At 37.7% G+C, this 19,659-nt stretch overlaps 1 long non-coding RNA gene across 1 annotated transcript; it reads right to left on the bottom strand.

Annotated features, from left to right (window-relative positions):
- Nucleotides 1-1,287: 1,287 nt before the first annotated feature.
- Nucleotides 1,288-18,650, bottom strand: LOC142826709 (uncharacterized). Its single transcript, XR_012900915.2, has 3 exons — nucleotides 18,291-18,650; nucleotides 12,690-12,740; nucleotides 1,288-2,180 (listed from the first exon to the last, which is right to left on the bottom strand). It is a non-coding gene; the product is annotated as an uncharacterized LOC142826709 (long non-coding RNA).
- Between the last annotated feature and the right edge of the window lie 1,009 nt (nucleotides 18,651-19,659).

The following is a 19,659-nucleotide window of genomic DNA, read 5'->3' as shown; positions in this document are numbered from 1 at the left end:
GACAGAAGTAAGGAAGCCACAGAGCCCTGTCCCCAAGGACCCTTGTCCAGGCAGGGCAGAAGTGGGGCCACGGTGGCTGGGGAGCCACGTCCCTGGAGATCCCCAGATGACTGATAGCACCATGTTGAGGCCAAGCCCTGTAGCAGCAAGGCTGGAACCCTGTGGCCATGAGGCTGGAGCAGAGCCAGCCAGAGGGAGGGGCAGTATCCTGGGAGACTGGTGGTAGGGGACCTCCCCTAATCCGGCAAATTCCCTCATTTGGGACTGGTCAGGTCCCGAGGGTGCTGGACCAGGAAGGTCCAACCCGTATCTAAATTAATTCTACTAAGGACAAGTGCACCACATGTCTTCTTCTGCTAGAACTGCTTAGCTTCTCTGGATGAGACATTGCCCTCTCACCTCAAGAGATGTGTATGATCGCTTGTGAAAAATTCAGTCCACATTATACAAGACCTACTTGAAGAGAGAGGTTGTTTTTTCTCTTGGAGAATATTTTAATTTAGCTTTGCACACTTCATCTTTGCAAGATGTAAACCAGTATGATACAACAGGTTTAAAAGAGTTTTATGATAAAACTTACAGAGACAGGCCCAAATCATAATCCCAGATCTGGCCACCTGCAAATTTAAGAGATATTCAAACATGAACCTGAATCCAGATCTAAATTTTGTAAAAGATGCCCCCTCTTAAAACGGGCCATTTAACATCTTGGAGCCAAACTTATTTGAAGATTAGGGTGCCAGAAATCAAGGTATGAACTTTGCAGCTTGACTCTCTTTCTAGTAAAATATAGGGCATGAACCTACAAACCCTTAGAGACATGAATAGTTATTATTCACATGAATAGTCCCCTTGACTTCAAGGACGCCACTTAGGGTACGTCTAGACTACATGCCTCTGGTGACAGAGGCATGTAGATTAGACTACCCGGCATAGGAAAATGAAGCGGCGATTTAAATAATCGCCGCTTTGTTTAAATTTACATGGCTGCCGCGCTGAGCCGATCAGCTGTTTGTCGGCTCAGCGTTGTTGTCTGGATGCGCGGGGGTCGACATCAAAGGCATTTGTCGACCATCCAGGTATGCAGTTGAGATTTCTCATACCTGGGTGGTCGACAAATGCCTTTGATGTTGACCCCCGCGTGTCCAGACTACCGCGCTGAGCCGACAAACAGCTGATCGGCTCAGCGCGGCAGCCATGTAAATTTAAACGAAGCGGCAATTATTTAAATCACCGCTTCATTTTCCTATGCCGGATAGTCTAATCTACATGCCTCTGTTGTCAAAGTCCGATGTCCTCACTTACAGGGAAGAATTGAATGTAGTCTCAGGCAGGCTCTGTTAATGTGGACGCGTGATCTCAGACTCAGAGCCCCAGGAAGCACTTTGGGGAGCTGCAAGAGGCCTCTCAGAGGCCAATTAGTTTGAATCAGCAGCACCAGAGCATCCACACTCAAGTTATTTCAGACTTACAAGTTCAGGAATAGGAATATTTCACAAGGAATATGTTTCCTTGTGAAAAATAGGACTACAGAGTTCGAATTCCACAGCCCCTTATTCTGAAATGACAGGTTTGGTAGTGCAGATGCATCACTTACAAATTTTGCCTTGGGGGCTAATTTCGGAGTAAGGTCCCAGTGTAGACCAATTTGCGTATCTTTTTGTTTTTCTTCCAAAAGAGGCTTTTCCGATATTTGGCCCTTCTACACGGGGCCAAATGTCAGGGGGGGGGGACCTCTTTTGGAACATCCCTGAATTAGGTTTACAGGGATGCCAAAAAAACCATGTCCGCTTGTCTTTGGACGTGGCAGAGCTTTTCTGGGATACCTCTGGTATCTCAGAAAAGCTCTGCAGTATAGACATAGCCTGTGAGACTAGGCCTGAGGCTCCTTTATGTGTCCTGCATTATGTGTCTGTGTGTGCGCACCTCAAACCAGGCCCAGTCCAACAAACAACCAGGAAGAGCCTTTATTCTGTAAAGAACATGGAACAGAATTACAGTTCAGCAGCCTCTTCTCTACTTGCAGCCTACATGCTTCCAGCTCAGTCAGTGTGGAGATCCTGCAGGGGAGGCAGAGGGCATATTCTGGCAGGAAGCAGGAAATTCTCCCAACATGCTACAGTTTGTAGTTCACAGCTCGTAGTTTCACGTGCTGCTGCTGAAGCACACTGGACCTTGGGCTACAATGAATAGAGAAGAAATTGTGAGTGTGTTCTAAGAGATTCAGAATCTGCATCTGAACTTCCCAAAGTTCCTGGATGTCTCTCTCTGGTGTTTCTGTTAAAGCTGCATCTGTCGGACACACACATGTGGCCATAAAAATGTTAAATGTTTCAGTCAGCAAGCTTGAAGGCTCACGACCAAAACATTGTACTTCTTTCAATTCCAGCAGTGCATATCTAATAACGTACTTCATGATGTTTAAATACCAAATGCATCATTCTACTCTTTAATATTGGGTGCAAGAGAAATGACTTAATTTACTGATGAGCCGAGTGTTATAGGTTGACAGTGAGGGTAGTGGTGATTTTTCTGGCTACATCATTCTCTCTCTGAACCCAGCACATAGCACATGACTGTCTGTATTCCCTGGGTCAGGATTTCATTTCACTACATCATAAGCTACTAACACAACCTTGTCATTGCAATTTGTCATACTTTTTTTGTGCATTCTATATCTGACTGAATTCTCATCTCCTCAGCCCATAGGCTACTAGTCTGGAACAAATCTCTAAACCATCATGGAAAAGGATAACCCTTTTCCTCATCTCCCCTCCCTCCACCCCAATAAAACTAAATAGACACAGCTATACTACCAAGGTTTCCACTTCAACTGGCTCTGCATGTTATATAACATCAACTCAAACTATCTTCGTTAAAAACTTAAAAAACAACAAATAGTCTTTTAGCAACTTAAAGACTAACAAAACATGTAGATGCTATCATGAGCTTTTGTGGGCACAACCCACTTCTTCAGATGAATGGAGTTATTAAAGGTCCCATTTCTAAATAAATAGGGGATGGAGTGGGGAGAGAAGGAAAAAGAAGAAGAAAGGGGAACAAAATAGTTGATTAGAATACATGAAACTGATAGAGAAGGTGCAAATTGTTCTTAAGCACTCATTGTTTGGTTTTTTTATGTCATTGGGATGTGGAATGTTGTGGGTCACCCAGCCAATGTCTTTATTCATATCTTTGTGATAGGAATCAAACCTGTAAATGAAGTTAAGTTCTAAGGCTTCCCTATGTAGCTGGCTTGTGGAATTGGCCTGAAACAATTTGGTGACTTTAAAATCCATTAATGAGTGTGTGGACAAGTTAAAATGTTCCCTGACAGGTTTCTGTGTGTTGCCTTTTCGTTAAGTGAGAGGAACATCTGTTGGCTGTTGATGTTCTTTATGGTTACTGCTGCTATCTTAGCTGTTGGGATTACTGCAATATTTAGTATCTTTTGTGTACCAGACAGCAAAAGAATACTTTCTGAAGGATAGGCTGAATATCATGGTACTTGCGAAGTACTTAAGCTTTAGAGTATGACACTTTTTCCTTGTCCCCTTCCTAAGCAAACAGGGAAGTTTCTGGAAGAAGACATTCTTAGTAACGAACTGTTACTCCTTTGACTGAGCTGCTGTAAAGGAGGGAAAAGGTGTCTGTCTCCTGGCTTTTCAGAAAATGTGGCAAGAGGCACCCCTTGTTCCACCTTGTCTATCAGTGCAGCCATCTCATATGGAAGGGAGGAGGGAGGAGTCGTAGACCTGACTTTGTTTCAGATCGGCCCTTCCATTCCAGGTATAGCTGTTAAAGGCACTTGGTATATCGCTGTACCCTAGTTTGAAAAAAAGTTGAATGTTACATATGTGATCTTGCAAAAGTCAATTTATGCTGCACCCTAGTTCCACAGTCGTATAACAGGGAACTGAGACACAGAACTGATTACATGACTTGCCCAGAGTCATACAAGATGTCTGTGGCCAAACTATGAATGGGACCCAAGATCCTCAGGGGATCCTTCCTGCACATGCCCAACTGAAGGGCAAAGTAGATGTAAAATCCTAATTTCCATCTCAGATGGAAAGGAAGAGGGAGGAATCATAGATAGTCCTTCTCTGCCCATAGTGCCCCTGCTTTGGCTTGCAATTGCCTTGCTAGCCTGTGACATCCAATCTATCCTCTGCTCAACTCTGTCAGCCTCCTGAAAAGAAATCCAATCTTCAGTTCTTTATGGGCCAGTCCAAAAAGAATGATGGATCGTTTGAATTTTAATCTCCTTGCTTCTCCAAACTTCTCTTTATTGAACGCTAAGGACACACCTAAAGATCAGCCTCCTGAGCTTGATTCCTCCTCATTTGAGGTATTAATCTCCAGTGCTGGTAGTAGCTCATATTTACCAGGACAATATTTCCAACAGCTAAATGTTATCTCATATACATTCACTCCCCTTTCCAGAACCGAATGGATTAAGGTATTAGGCTCTCACTATGGAAAGATACAGGATGGGGGGAAATGAAAATTTAAAGTAATCTTTTCATCTCCTCACATCACCACCCACCATCCCTTGTTCCCTCAGGAATATTACGTCTTTACTTGCAGACTTGCAAATACCCATACCAGCCTGATAAAGAGAGTGCCCCTTGTTCTTTTATTTTGATATCAACTTATTTATATTGCCCCCAGATTTTCAGTTTTCCATATGCCACTGAGGTTTGTACTGTACATGTGTGGCCATGTTGTAAAAGTTGTTCAGGCAAAGATGGAAATTTTTGTAAGTGATTGGAGGGCAGATGGAGTCTTTTGGCCCAGAGGAAAGTGTAGGGGTGGGGATTTGGGGCAATCAAGGTGCAGTTGAGATGCCTGACAAAAGGAAGCAGCAGCTTGAATTGTTAAATCTCTTCAGTTTCTCAAAAAGATTGGCATGATTATGGTGTAAGTGCTAAAGGTGTGCCAAATCTAGCAGGAAAAAAAGTAAAACAATAGCTAATGCTTAGAAATGAAAGTAAAAAATTCAAATTAAAAATTCAGCACAGCATTTCAAGAGTGAGGGTGATCCTTTGATGTCTTCAAATCAAGACTGACTTATTTTCTGGGCTTTAGCCTAATACAAGTCTTTGGATCAATATCAGAATAACTGGGTGAAATGCATTATACAGGAGGACAAACTAGATGGTCTCTTTTTGTCCTTGAATTCTTTGAAACTATTAATTCTCTTTTCCCCCTCCTCAGTTTGGACAGGAAGGAAGATCACTTTTAAATAAGTAGCTGAAAACTTTAGCCCCCTGCTACCATACCTTGAAGGTAACTTTCTGCCCCATGACCCATACTGGTATCTGCCACTGCATTCAGCAACAATACAGTACATTAGCGCAGAATCAGACCACTATACTGGTTTAAACTGGTTTTACATTTTAGATGTCTTCATCCCAATCATTAAAGCTTGGGGGCTCATTACTGCATTGTTCCATGTTTTATCCCTGCGTAGAAATCAAACCCTTAGGTTATTTTTTGTTAAGTTCAGATTTAAGAGATCAGTTGTGCTGCATATTCAAAAAATAAGGACTGTTATGCAAAAATGAACATGGTCACATTATATATTGGCCTCAAATATATGCAAGTGAAAGATCAGGAGCAGGTCTACTTAGACATTAGCTTTATTAGAAGTAGTGAAAGTCACAGATTAGCTGACTGCCAAAGGCACAATCTGTTCACATTCTCACATAGCATTTGCTCCTAACTACTCTATAAACTTCTATGTACAACTATGCCTCATTTAATGTTGATGAGTGTAAACTGGTGGTAGTACCTCAGAGAAAAGAAAGATTCTCATAGCCTACTTTATAAAGGAGACACAATCATGGCCTGTTCTCTGAATCACATGAGCTGCTTCAAATCATCCTCGCTCCACTGAAATGCATATTTGGAACACTTCATGAAACATATCCTAACTTCTTTATCTATTGAATCATTTGCTGGTTCTGTCTCCTTCATTTTTTTGCAATCATATCTGGAGCAAATTTGTCATGTATGGATTCTGCTATACATCTGTTGAAGCGTAATGAAAAATGTAAAATAAATAGGATATTTCAGTTTGTGATCACTTAGGACATAATCCCTTTTACCTTCTTTAAACCTGATCCTTTCTACTCTGAATTTATGTATTACACTGCAGAAACCGAGATTTCCTCCGAAAACTGCTTGGATATAGTTCTTATAATTTGTACTGACAAACTTTCAGAGTGTTGTGCCGTTGGCATATGTGCATTTCTTCATATTATTCCTGCCCACTGACTGTTATATTATAGTTTGGAGCATATGCATGCATGAAAAACACTAAATGAAAGCTGAATTAAAACTGTCCACAGCAGACAACAAAAACAACTGCCCTTTTCCCTATGCTTAATCCTGCTTCAGTCAAAAACAACAAATATACTCTATTCAGGGTTCATAGTTAAACCAATGTATGACCAGCAAGATTGGCTTTATCCCTTCATCTGAGACAGTTAACACATTAGATATCCAGAGGAAGCTAGTTGTACAGCTGGAGGACCATTCCTGGAGGTATAAATATGTCTATGGTATAATTCCTAATAAAGAGCACAGCAGTTGTCCAACCTTGAGTTGAACAGGCATGGGAGACTGGAGCAAAACCCTAATAATAAAGAAAAGGCTGGCATTCCTTAGCTTTCTGGAGAAGTCACAGCAGCATAAGTCATTGTTGGCAAGAGTAGTCAAGGATTCCAATACAAGATAGCATTAGCCACAGTCTAAAATGGCCAGGAGTTTCTAGCAGTGCTTCTGAGAGCAGAGATTAGAAGCTACTGACCATTCTCAATTACTCTACCTGTGGAGTGTGCCACTGGTTGAATATAAAACCCAGCACACTCAAGTGACAGTTAAAATATGTCTGATTTATGAAAAAAACTCATTAGACTTGGATATCCCAAGCAATCATTGATTAGGAAAGAAAAGAAATTGAGTATGAGAAGATGAGGCAAAACTGCACAAAAGAATATTGTTGGCCTAGTTTGGAAAGGGGAAAAAAGAGGGAAGAGAAGACAGAACTACTGAAATTAGACCATAACTAAGAATTAGGCAAAGTTACAAAAAAGTTAAATGAAAGCTCCACGATTTTCTAACATGGACAAGAGGAAGGTAAGGACAAAGTTCAATTATAGTACACATAAGATTACTTTAAGAAGAAAAGGAATGCAGATTCTCTAAGAAAGAATGAGGGAAGATAACTTCTACAAGAAAATCCATGACAGTTCTTCAAGAAAATTCAGAAGAACAAAAAACATCAGCTGAAATGAAATAAGATTAGCAACAATTCTTCTTTTAAGAGGTTAACACAGGTAGCTAAGGCATCTGCATACTGCAAAATCTGAGAAATTTATGTCCACAAAAATCTTCTCTGTTGGACACAATACAATGAAGGTTATAATATTAATTAGCCAGAACACCTGAAACAGTAATGTAAATGATTAATTAGGATAGCAAATTTAAGTGGGAATTAATCGCTAATGAAGTGAAAGTTCATAAGAAAATAAAACTATCATTGTTTTTGCCATGTGGGTGAGTATAAATTTGCTCCTAGAAATGAAGTTTTAAAAACACAGTGCCAATATATAATTGGTATAAATTTGAAAACAGATATGTGTATCAACTGTACAGAGTTTAAGTAGATATTTATAGTGCACTAGTTTCTAGTCAAGAAGGAAATGGATGTCTCAATCAGGTTAATTCTTTGTTGGAAGAGAAATGTGTGGAAGTAAATTAAAGAATTTTTCCTAGTTTATTTTTATTTACAAGGGTGTCATGCTATTGTCAAAGATATCAATATTAGTTTTGCCATTTACTTTAATGGAAGCAGGATTCAGTCCAAATGCTTAGGTCTGATCCAAAGCTCACTGAAATCATTAGAAAGACTCCTGTTCATTTTAATGGGCTTTGGATCAGAACGATAATTCCGGTGAACCCTGTGGCCATAGATAAAAGCAGTTAGCGCTAAAGTAATTTGAACTGCTCATGTAGTGTAGCCTTCCTTAGGTGCAATGCAGGGAATAAGGGAATTTATGATGAAAAAGTTTAGCTAAATCTTAGGTGGCCTATATATGCCAGGAAAGATTTCTATTACACTGCTAGACTTGGCCTGTAGACTGTTGGATTAAAAAGAAGCTCATGGTAGACTTTTCATATCAGTGGACTCAGTTTTTTAATGAATCTGTAAACTTGAGGGTTGCACCTTATGACTTCAGAATTGCTAACACAGTACATATTTTTAAGAAAGGGGGGAAATTGCGATCCAAGAAACTACAGGCCTGTTCATTTTACCTCAATAGCATGCAAGTCTTAGAAAAATGTTTGAAAGAGCAAGTAGTTAAGGAGATAAATCATAATTTGGATAAAATACAACATGGTTTTAAAAACCATGGATTTAGGAATCTGTTATAGCAGTAGGTGAGTTAGGTGATGTGCAGGAAGTCAGACTAGATGATCATGGTGGTCCCTTCTCACCTTAAAGTTGATATGTCTATGACTATATTTTTCTTATCAGTGGACTCAGTTTCACTAGCACAGGGACCTATGCAAAGGGGCCTCTGCAGGCTGAATCTGGCTAGCCAAGCCAGTGGATCTGGCCTGAGGCTGCCTTGCCACTCCCCTACCCTCAGGCCAAACGAAACCTTGGCAAGGGAGAAAGCAAAGTTTTAAAACAGCCAGTGTTTCTCTCTAGCCACCACGCAACCCTGGCAGCATGGGGGCAGGAGGAGAGATACTTCACATACGCCCCCTGCCTCCAGGTCCTGATTTGCCTGGGGGAGAGGGAACCACATGAAGTCTCCTCCCACTGCAGCACCTAGAAGGAACCGCCAGATATTTAAAAAAAGCTGGTGACTGTTTCTCGGTGCCAGGAGCAGGGGGCAAAGACTTCACATGCTCCCTTACTCCCAGGCCAATCAGAATCTATGGGTGGGGGAACACGAGAAGTCTCCTGGCAACCACCCCTTCTGCCCTAGGCCCGAGCCTTCCGGGGTGGCCTGAGACCACTTCAAAAATGTTTGAAGTGGCCCCCTTTTAAAAATGATTGCCCACCTCTAAATTAGAATATACACTACTTGCTATATGTGTACAATAATGAAAAATATTTAGAATGTTACAAACACATATCTAAGATTGCAGTACATTTTGTATAATATGATGTGTTGTGAGTAACACACACCATCATATATTTTATTTATGCATAGTATGTGACCATGTCACTAAAGACTGTAACATAATTTATACGCTCAATGGGAGGATTCAGGTTGTATGAGTTTCATCACTCATAAGTGCCTAACCAAGCAACCATTATGTTCTTGTAACTTGTTTTTGTTCCTCTTACTGTATGAAGGTACCATTTATTACTTTAGTTCCCAAATTCTGTATTGAAATCAATGGATATTTACCTTTTGATGTCAGTGGACAGAAGAACAGAACTGGTTTGTCACTTCACCTGAGAATGGTTAACTATATCTTCATTGTTCCAAGGAAAAAATTACTTTCTTAGAAATCAGAAATAAACTGCATATATGTTAAGACTGATTTGTATATGTTAGAAGTCCAGAGAAGTGGCAATCTCTCAATGCACAACACACAGTCTTGGCTGATTAGCTTTCTCGACAGAGAATTTGAGAAATGAGAATGATCCTGCAAATGTATGTCCCTTACTGGGCTAAAAATCTCCATTCCTTCCACAAAAATAAAATTCAAACAAAGCATCAATGATGGTAAAACCTCAGAGGAAAAATAAAAAAGTGAGGACCAGAAGATCTCTCTAATCAACGTAGATGTGAGAATAACAAACACTAGTACATGTAGTAATAAATAAGACTTAGTGCACATGTACTGATAAATGACAGCTGATCAATTCCTTTCCCTCTGTATGTTCAAAAATCAAAATCCTAACAACTTTAAATGGAAATCCAACTCTGACTCAAAGGAATCCAAAACATTTATCTCCTGAAACTACATGACTTGAAAGAGTCTGAAAAAACCAAAGAGGTATATTACAGACACAAGAGACTCGTACATCAGTATATCATCCACAATTAGTCCATTTCACGTCTGGGTAAATTGAGACACTGAACATCTGTTTACAATTCAAGGCCTTCTTTATGATGGACCCTGCTGCAATGGGATTCTCTGGAAGGTTTGTGGTTCAATTCCAGTTCTGCAATGCCTGTTCTCCATATATCCACTATTAATTGAAATTTATGAAAATTAATAGGTAGCAGATTTAAAACAAACAAAAGGAAGTTTTTCTTCCCGCAGGAAAACCTGAAGTCAACCTGTGGAACTCCTTTCCAGAGGATATTATGAAGACCAGGACTTCAACAGGGTCCAAAAAGGAACTAGATACATTCATGGAGGTTAGGTCCATCAATGGCTATTAGCCAGGTTGGGTAGGAATGGTTTTCCTAGCCTCTGTGTGTCTGGAAATGGATGTCAGGAGAGGGATCACATGATGATTACCTGTTCTGTTCACTCCCTCTGAGGCATCTGGCATTGGCCATTGTTGGAAGACAGGATACTGGGCTATATAGACCTTTGGTCTGACCCAGTATGGCAGTTCTTATGTTCTTATACTTGCTCCAAGTAGAAGTGAAAAAGACTGTTTGACCTTGATTCCCAAATGTACTTAGGTACTTAAATACCACTGAAATGAATATGAGAGAGGTGTCTAAACATTTTTGTGAATCTACACTTTTGTTTCTTATTATTCTCGCTCTCTTTCTCTCTCTCTCTCTCTCTCTAATGCACCTTTAAAGGGTTAGCGCCATGGTTTGGTCCCAACTTGCTCACAGAGAATCAGAAGCTTTGATGATAAATCCCCTAATTTAAGAGCTGACCAAAGCTATAAGAGTTTACATTAAATCCTTTCATAACTATAAAGTACATTTTGCTTTGATATATTCTCTTTGACCCCAAAAGTTATTTCTCTTCAAAATGAGAGTTATATTAGTTAATTTACATGAAATGCAGCCACTTCTGAAGGAGAGCATACCAATTATTTAAAGTTGCTCTCCACAGGAGCAGAGTAACCACATCCCCAGGCCCCTTTTAATTATCAGGCCTCAGAGTAACTGTCCCAGTTCCTCCCCATTCCCCATTGGCAGGCCTAGTAGTAAACCAACATTTATTTACATTTACATGAGCTTTGGTATCTCTGTCCAAACAGTTAAGGTAAAATTTCACTAAGGTACATAGCAGTTTCAACCACAGTACCCCACTTTTAATTTAATGTTTTACTAACTCAAAAAAATGAAAAAGGGAATTGTAAATTCCAAAGCATATTTATTAAATTAGAAATATACACTTTAATCTAAAATATTACCTTTAAAATGTTACTAAAATTAAGCCACTCTCATTTTAGTTTTTGTTTTTTTTAAATAACTTCCATAGCCCAAGTTGAAACAGTTTATAAATCTGCATCCACACCAGTGTGAAGCGCTGGTACAGGAAACACCTGTTTGTAACAGAAGTTTGGGATCTGTTAAACAAAGGTAAATATTCTCCTTGAATGTTAGCTGCTTTTATCTAGTCAGAGGCCAGGATTTTCTGAGCCCAAGATATAATTATTAGCATGACAACCCTGGATTTTTTGCTTCCTTGTACTAAATCTTCCTTGGATCTTGTGATACAACTGCTCCTGTATGTGGGTCATTATTCATTGTTATACTATATAATGCCACAGAAGGATTAAGGTGATATTAGCAAATGCATTACGAAGCCACAAGTAATCAAGCTTAATGTAGAGTGAGATTTGAAAGTAAAAAGTATTCAGACTAAAATGTTAGCAGTGGGTTGTAGAAATGGTTTAATCTCTAGCTGTAAGTAGCTAATATATGCTAAATTTTGACATCCGTGTAGAACTCTGATTAGCATCTCCTAAATACATAATCCCCATAGCAATCCCACCAACAAATGGGGGCTTAATTGTCACCTAAAAGTCTAGTACCTTTCACCTCCATATAATACTACCATGATGGCTTTTCAATACAGCAAAAGGAGAGAAAGAAAGGAGAGAGAAGAAAACCAACCAGAAGAATTTGTCGGCGAGACACTTTAACATTCGTTTCAAAAGTCATAGATTACAATTTAAAATGGAAGTCCCCTTTTGAACAAAGAAGGAAAGGTTATGAGAAAATACAGTTTGAAATTATTGATATATAAAGCCAGCCCTGATTGAATCTGTCCTATAGCTCCCCCAAATGTACCACTTTGATATTGCTGAAACCTCATGGAAATAACAGGAAGAGAGTTGACTACAGTCATTCTCATTACTGCTTACAGAATGCAGCTTGATGTATTTCGCGCAGAATTTCCTCTTTTCTATTTAACATATTTTATGGACTGCTGGTCAGATGGTCTCTATATGTGTTCTATGCAGAAAAACCTGGGAACATGTAAGAGTCATACAACAAATTATAATTCTAGAAAAAAGGAAATAAAGTCAATGGACCACTGTGTGTTCTTTATCTCTGTGCCTTGTATAAGCATCCAAGGTTAATGATTGTGAACTCAAAAACATTCTCTTCCAGTGGACTTTATCATCATAGAAATTAAGTTAGTGGGTTCAGCTTTCATTCTTGCTTATTTTTCCAGAAAAGGTTTTTTGTAGGAGAGGGGAAAAAAGAGAAGAAAGATGCAATAATTACCAATTTTTAGCATATGAGCCTGTTTCTTCAGTTGTTTACTCAATGGTACACCTGGGAAGAAATAAGCAAAAACATGTATGTAATAAAACTAAAACTGTAATTGGACTGGAAACAGTAGTAAGGCAAGTAAGATGTTATTGCTTATTTTTATAAACAGGCTAACATACAGATCACTTATTGCTAAAAGACAGCAGATTTATCTCTATATTTTATCTCTAGGTTATGAAACAAAGGCAACCAGAGCCACACAGACACACACTTCAAGGCCTTTAATGAATCATCACTTGTATTAAGTTACTTTCAAAGACCTACTCTTTGCTTCTCTCATTCAGTATTTTAGATCTTGGGTGCTGATGACTCTAAGCAACCTCTCTGTATCTTTACAGATTATTTCTTCTTCCTCTATTCAGTATGTCACTATTGATTCCAAAACATATTTATCTACATTTTGTTAATTGTAATTTAAAATTGTATTCTAAAGGGCATACATTTATGCTATAGTAATTTTGAAGGCGAGCAGTTATTTCACTGGGTTGTCACTCCTTCCAGAAATCAAACCCTCCCTGTCATATATAAATAGATTGCTTGATATACATGCAATATCCTGTCGGTGTCATGCACTCTTTTCTTTAATCTGACTGACATGGCACATAATAAAATGCTCACTTCAATATATGTCTGTTGCATTTCGCTTAATTCTGGGCTTAGTTTAATATTAGTCATGAATATTTCTACAACTGGATATGAATTTGAATATATAAAAGGTGCATTTTATGTTCATGCTGCTGCACTTGCTTCTTCCATATTTTTTATTGCTTTCCCTGTTTGTGATGAATTAAGTCATCACAAGAAAAGAAGAAATGGAAGCAACAGGGACTAGAGCCATTATCTTTATCCACAAGCCAGGTGTAACTCATGGCAGGAAGAAATGCATTCTTTGCACTTTATTTTACATAAGGAACTCATAGTTGTTGCTAAAGGGGCCCATCCTCTGCTAGCGGGGAAATATCAGGATCCCACGATATTAAATCTGAGGCTTCATTTCATAAAAAGGCAATTGGTAATCAGACTATCCTAACAATATTATTCTATATTATATGGAAGGTGAAGCTTTGGCTGACATTTCATTTCACTTCTGACCTCAGACATACCCAAAGCAAAATTTCTTGAGATAAAAAGTTGGTTAAAATCATTCCCTTGATATGAAGGATGTTTTGGTTCATTGGTTGGCTGGTGCTGGCTGTTTTATAAAACTGGCAAATAGCCCACTTCCTGAATCCGGAATTATATATTTCCTTCGTAGCACCTGCCTTGCAGCACAACATTTATATAGCTCTAGTCCTGAGGACCATTGGGCACTGCTTTCGACTATCTGTTGGCCACCTGCTCAATTTCCCCGTTGGGGATCTTAATGTGGATGAGGAAAACTATTTTTTTCCTGATTATCTGAAACTGCCTTATTCAGCTCTTAATTTTTTAACAGTTGGAGAATCTGTGTGGTCATGGGACTTGTTCACATTTTTAGTCTCTGCAGATAAGAAACCATTCAATATAGTATCCTTACAGCAGGGATAATTATTCCCTTGTGCTTCTGTTTCTCTGAAGTATCGTTTGACTAGATGCCTTCCCACCTACTCATTGATGAGAAGCAGAAATGTGGAAAAAAAATTGCAAAGACGGATTTTTTTTCTGTGTGATGGTTTCATCCTATCATACAAATATTTGGTCAGATTTTGAGAAGCCCATTGCTTCTTGCTTACCCAAGGAACTGAAATGCAGAGGGTACACAGGCAATAGCTGTTGGTCTTAGAATGAGGCTGTCCTTCCTGTATTACAAAAATTTCTCAGGGATAAGACCTTTCTGGAGCATCTTGCCCAAGGTAGTTAAAGTCTACATATATAGGCCTTGCTCTCAGAATATTTAAAATACCATTTGGCAGTATATATTTTTTCTTTGCTATACCTTAATTGAAATAGAATACCAAATTCCCATAAAAACTGCTCAAGTCCCATTTGTTTCGTTTGCCATACTTAAATACAGTATGCCTTGTTTACCTACTATATAGCTTTGCCTCCCAATAGATGTAGAAGGTAGACAAAATTAACTTCTGCCTAAAACAGATTATTAGATTGCCTACACAGTTACTTCTTGCTTAATCCTGTCAAGTATGCCAGTTAGGGACTTACTTGATTTAAGAACCAAACAAAAAAGATCTCTCACCCTTTTCCAGCTGATTAGTTATTCAACTTGATTATGCTGCATCAATTGCTTTATTGCAGCAAACAAAGTATAGTCATGCAAAGCTAGCCTGCTTTCCATAGCACAGTTTAAGACATGAACATCCACAAAGCATGTTAAAATGCATTTTTGTTCAACCATGCCCCCAACACAGGGCAGATTAATTACCTAAACAACAAGCCAAATCCAAACATAAATTACTTCCTAGTTAGGCAAGGCTTTTATAATTGTATCCTACATTGTTATTGCTGAATGATCCTGACGTGCTTGAGAAGTTTTATGGCACTAATGATACTATTACAATTGTTTTCAAAATTCTGGGTTACTTTTTGCTGTTGTCTTAATGCCAAGAACTTTTCCTAGATAATTAGCGGCAACATGTATCTGTCAAGATAATTAAATAATTTTTAGATAAAGAAAACCAAATCTTAAAATGTGTTTGCAGAGGAAAAATGGAAGAACCTCTGAAGTAAGGTTCCTTTCTCTAGTACTAGAATCTATTGGACAGTGAATTCAATGTTCTTTGGTGAATGTTGAAACAGTCAAATTAGCTAATCCAAAGGGAATGAAAAAGGTGTTTAGAACTGGTGACAGTACTTCAAAAAATGAGGCTGGGTCAAGCACTATATGAGCACTAAAGCGAGTATGGAGTATAATAAAGCAACTTGTTTTTTTGAATAGCTGGGCACAGTATAGGTAAGCCTATTGTTCCCCAAAGGCTGCTTGCAGTTACTGTTAACACACTTCTGTGCTTTTACCAGAGCCTTCAGTAGCTGTGACAGCGCTTGCAAATGTGATGCTCATGACAAGTCTGTCTGTTTCTAAAGCATGTGAAGAAAGCTGAACACTATTAATAATACTAATGGAGAGATTATCTTTAGCTTCTGATTTTTTTTCCTTTTGAAATAAAAGTGGGAGGTTTGTTTTAACACTCTGCCCTTTTCAGAAAGGTTACAAGAAGCAATTGAGACCCCTCTGCAAAAAGCCTCCCTTTTCAAGTTTTCCACTTAATTAGAACACCACATTTTACTTTGCCAGAAGTGAACTCTTCACCAGTACCTTTCAAAGAAATAAAAAATAAAAAAAATAAATAAGAGCAGCAAACCTCTGTCAGTATAAAAGTGTTTTTGTTAGTTTGTACGCACAAAGGGACAATTACGTACTTTTAAAGTCCCCATTTAAAAGCCAAAAACTGTTCTGGAGCTTCCTTATTAAAGATGTCTGAACATTGCAGATAGCATTCAAGGCTGCAATAGTAGCCAATTAGACTGCATTAATGTGTAAATTTCTGCAGAAAAATCTATGTAAAATGTTTTGAGATTATTTAAGCGTGTAAGAAAAGGACTGCACTACCAGACTAAAATGATGCTATTAGGGCTTGAATGCACCTGTGCATATTTCATCTTAAGCAGTAACAGTATTAATTTTTGTTGCTAAATACAATAACTTGTCACCAAGATTTTCTAATTAAATCAAATAAAAAAGAAATTACTCTGCACAAAAAATGATTTTACTCTTTCAAAATGGGAAGGATTTTACATATATCCAGAAAATGCATTATGGATTACCTTTTCCAAGCATCTCACATTGTTTTGGCTGACCAATATCCTGTAAAATGCATAACAGAGCTTGATTATCCCCTCCCTCCTATATAATACAGGTCAATTTGCACTTGCTCTTTCCTGTATTTTGCATTTATCTGTAGCTTATAACCTTTGTACAGATTCTGCTTAACTAATTATTCAAATTTTCAGCAAATTTTATCCAGTCTATCAGATGCGAAAACACAATTTCCATATTACTAATTCAATTAAATCAAGATAGAACACAAAAGATAGTGGTGAACAATTTTAATGTATCTTGAATAGATACTGACTCCTGGAATTTTGTGTGTGTGCATTGTTTCTATATTTTGTCATGAAGTTAAAATATTGTGTGTTCATCTTTAAAACTGTGCCCCACTGGGCTATGCGTTATACTGTGCAACATACAATCCAACACAACTTATCATACCATGACAGCTAATATTTAAAAGAGAACACACACATTTTTTGAGGTTTGATAACTGCTATCAATCTCGATAATGGGTATCCAATCCAAATTCTGACACATACCTAGTGGATTGAACATCCACTATGAACAGCTAATGCTGAAGAAAATAAATAAGGGAGGAATACAGTTCAGGTCTCTAATTAAAAATAAAACAAACAAGTAGGTTATAAAAAGCTATTCTAAAATACCTCTATTGTGGTTTACAAATACAGGAATGGACTAATCCTACAATGGACATGTTTTTGAAGATTCTGGGTCTTACCTCTTTTTTTTTTTCTCTCCAATATGGTTACATTTTCAGGAGTCCCAGTACAATTTAACACAGCACTTTGGTTTCATAGAAACTGCCATAAAGGGATATCATACAACTTGTAAATGCATGGCTTTGATGCTAAGCAAGTGCACTTTTTAAAAAGAGTTAATCAAGTTAGAGCGACCTCCAAAAGCAAAATTGCAGCACAAAGCATAATGGGTAATGCTATGTAAATTGCGATGTATGCAATTGGGATGTGATTACAGCAAGACCACAAGGTGTTAGCTAATGACCTCTACATTTGATCTCTGGTTTTCCTAAGGGCTGACAATATCTCTGACTGAGACAATAGCTACATCACTGTGATGAGTATGGAGAAGAGGAGAACCACTGTCTATAGCCACTGTTGCAGCCTCAGTGGACCAGATCCAGATGCTGCAGCACTGCAACAAAGGCAGCACTTAAATCTACACAATATTCAACAGAATGACTTTTTATATTCAATTTTGTATTTTAAAAAGTGTTTTTCAATAACTTTAATCTTTTGTCCTATCTACATTATTTATTTTTCAGGGTGAGTGTAAAATTGTACACTCTGTGGTTTAGTATAGAGAAAGCATATTTTATTTACCCAGTATTTTCAAAGGAATTGATTTATGTTTCTGATGCTCAGAAATGTTACACCTTTAACTGCCAATTCATCAGCAAAAGTTGATGATGTTATTTTACATTGTAACATCTGACCAAAACTTTAAATGAGTTCTGTTATGCAGAACTTTCAAAATAAATCAGATCAAGAGTTCTAAGACAGTTCTGATTATTTTTCTTCACATCTTAGCAGAAAAACTATATCTGATGTGCAGCAGCATTCATACTGAAACAAAATAAAACTAAACCATATATATACACAATTCTTGGTATCAAAATTACTTTATAGAGTATCCTGAGGTACTTACCTCATTGAAAAAAATCAAACATCTTAATTTTATTTTGAGATATTTTTATTCAGACATTGCAATCTGGATTGTAGGAAGCTACTTTGCACATCCAATCTTACCTTTAGTCAAATACTAGCTTGTAACTTTGATGGTTTTTTCAAAACGCTTAAGTGTTTTTTATTCTTGAAACCTTATGTTTGAAGTCTCATTTTAGTTCTTCTGTGTCACATCAAGCTGTTTCTGCAATTTGTTTCTTTTCTCTGATGGGTTTTGTTTTGCTTTTTCAATCATTAGAAAGATTTTTGTTTTCTTTTGCTTCATTAGTTTCAATTTGGCTTGAAGGATGCAACTAATTTCTGCATTATCAAATAAATCTGAATTTTAAAAATGTAATCAATTGGTTTAGAGCTGCTAGAACTGTACCTGTTTTCTTTTCTTTTTAAATTTCTCTGCCCTAGGAAAGTACAATTACTTATGAAGTTGACTATCATGCTCCTGCACTTTGTACTCAGGTTGAACTGTGATTCTAGCAAACATGCTGACCTACAGCTTTCTATTTTTTCATTTAAGGTAAAATACAAGGGCCCAATCCTGCTCCCATTAAAGGCAGACACCTTCAATAAATATAGGAATAGGCCTTGGGAGGTATAATTTTATAGGTGAAAGAATTTTCCTTTCTGTCCCTGCACTGACTTATACATTTTGTGCATGCAAGCTTGGATTTATTGTATATCCCATTATTGGTTTAGTCCATGATAAAATGAATTAAACAATGAATAGGTTACAGATATTTCCCTTGGGATAAAGGTACTTGATCTTTTTTCTCCCTTTTCCACATAATACTCCAATCAGCATCCTCTAAAATTTATGGTAAGTAGATTTCTGCTTCATCCTTTCTATAAAAAATGCAGTGTATACATAAGTAGCGTTAGTGCTGAAGACTTTTTAATTAAACATATTTGCACTTTAAAATTATGTAAGAATATTTTAAACACATTTTAGTTAACATAACCAATGTGTATTCATGTAGCCCTGTTAGTCCACCCTCCTTCCCTCCCCCTCCTCTGTCCCCCCTCTCCCCCCACCACATACTCAAAAAAGACACTGTAACAAAGGAATAGCAATACAAAACAGAGAACAATTCTGTTTGATTTTCCATTGCAGTCATTTTATCAGGGACAGGGTATATTTTACAGTGGTGCGTAGATGAAGGTTGCATGCATTCCCCAGCATTAAATTGTGGTAGAAAATGAAAAACCTAATAGCATTTTGATGTATTCCAGTTAGGTTTTCCATTAAGAGAAAAAGGTGATATGTTCACACCATTTGTCAGGAAAAGAAGAAATGAAGAAAATGTTGACAATTTCATTACACTCTGGTTATGGGGTGATCTGAACTTGCCTATTACAAGATAAAAAAACTATTCAAGATATTATTAGTTGAAAACATTACTGTTTATAGTTACTTTAACTTGTGCTACAACTGTAC

The sequence above is a fragment of the Pelodiscus sinensis genome, chromosome 2 (assembly GCF_052426305.1).
Source record: "Pelodiscus sinensis isolate ZL-2025 chromosome 2, ASM5242630v1, whole genome shotgun sequence".
NCBI lineage: Eukaryota > Metazoa > Chordata > Testudines > Trionychidae > Pelodiscus > Pelodiscus sinensis.
This window is presented reverse-complemented; position numbering and strand designations above follow the sequence as displayed.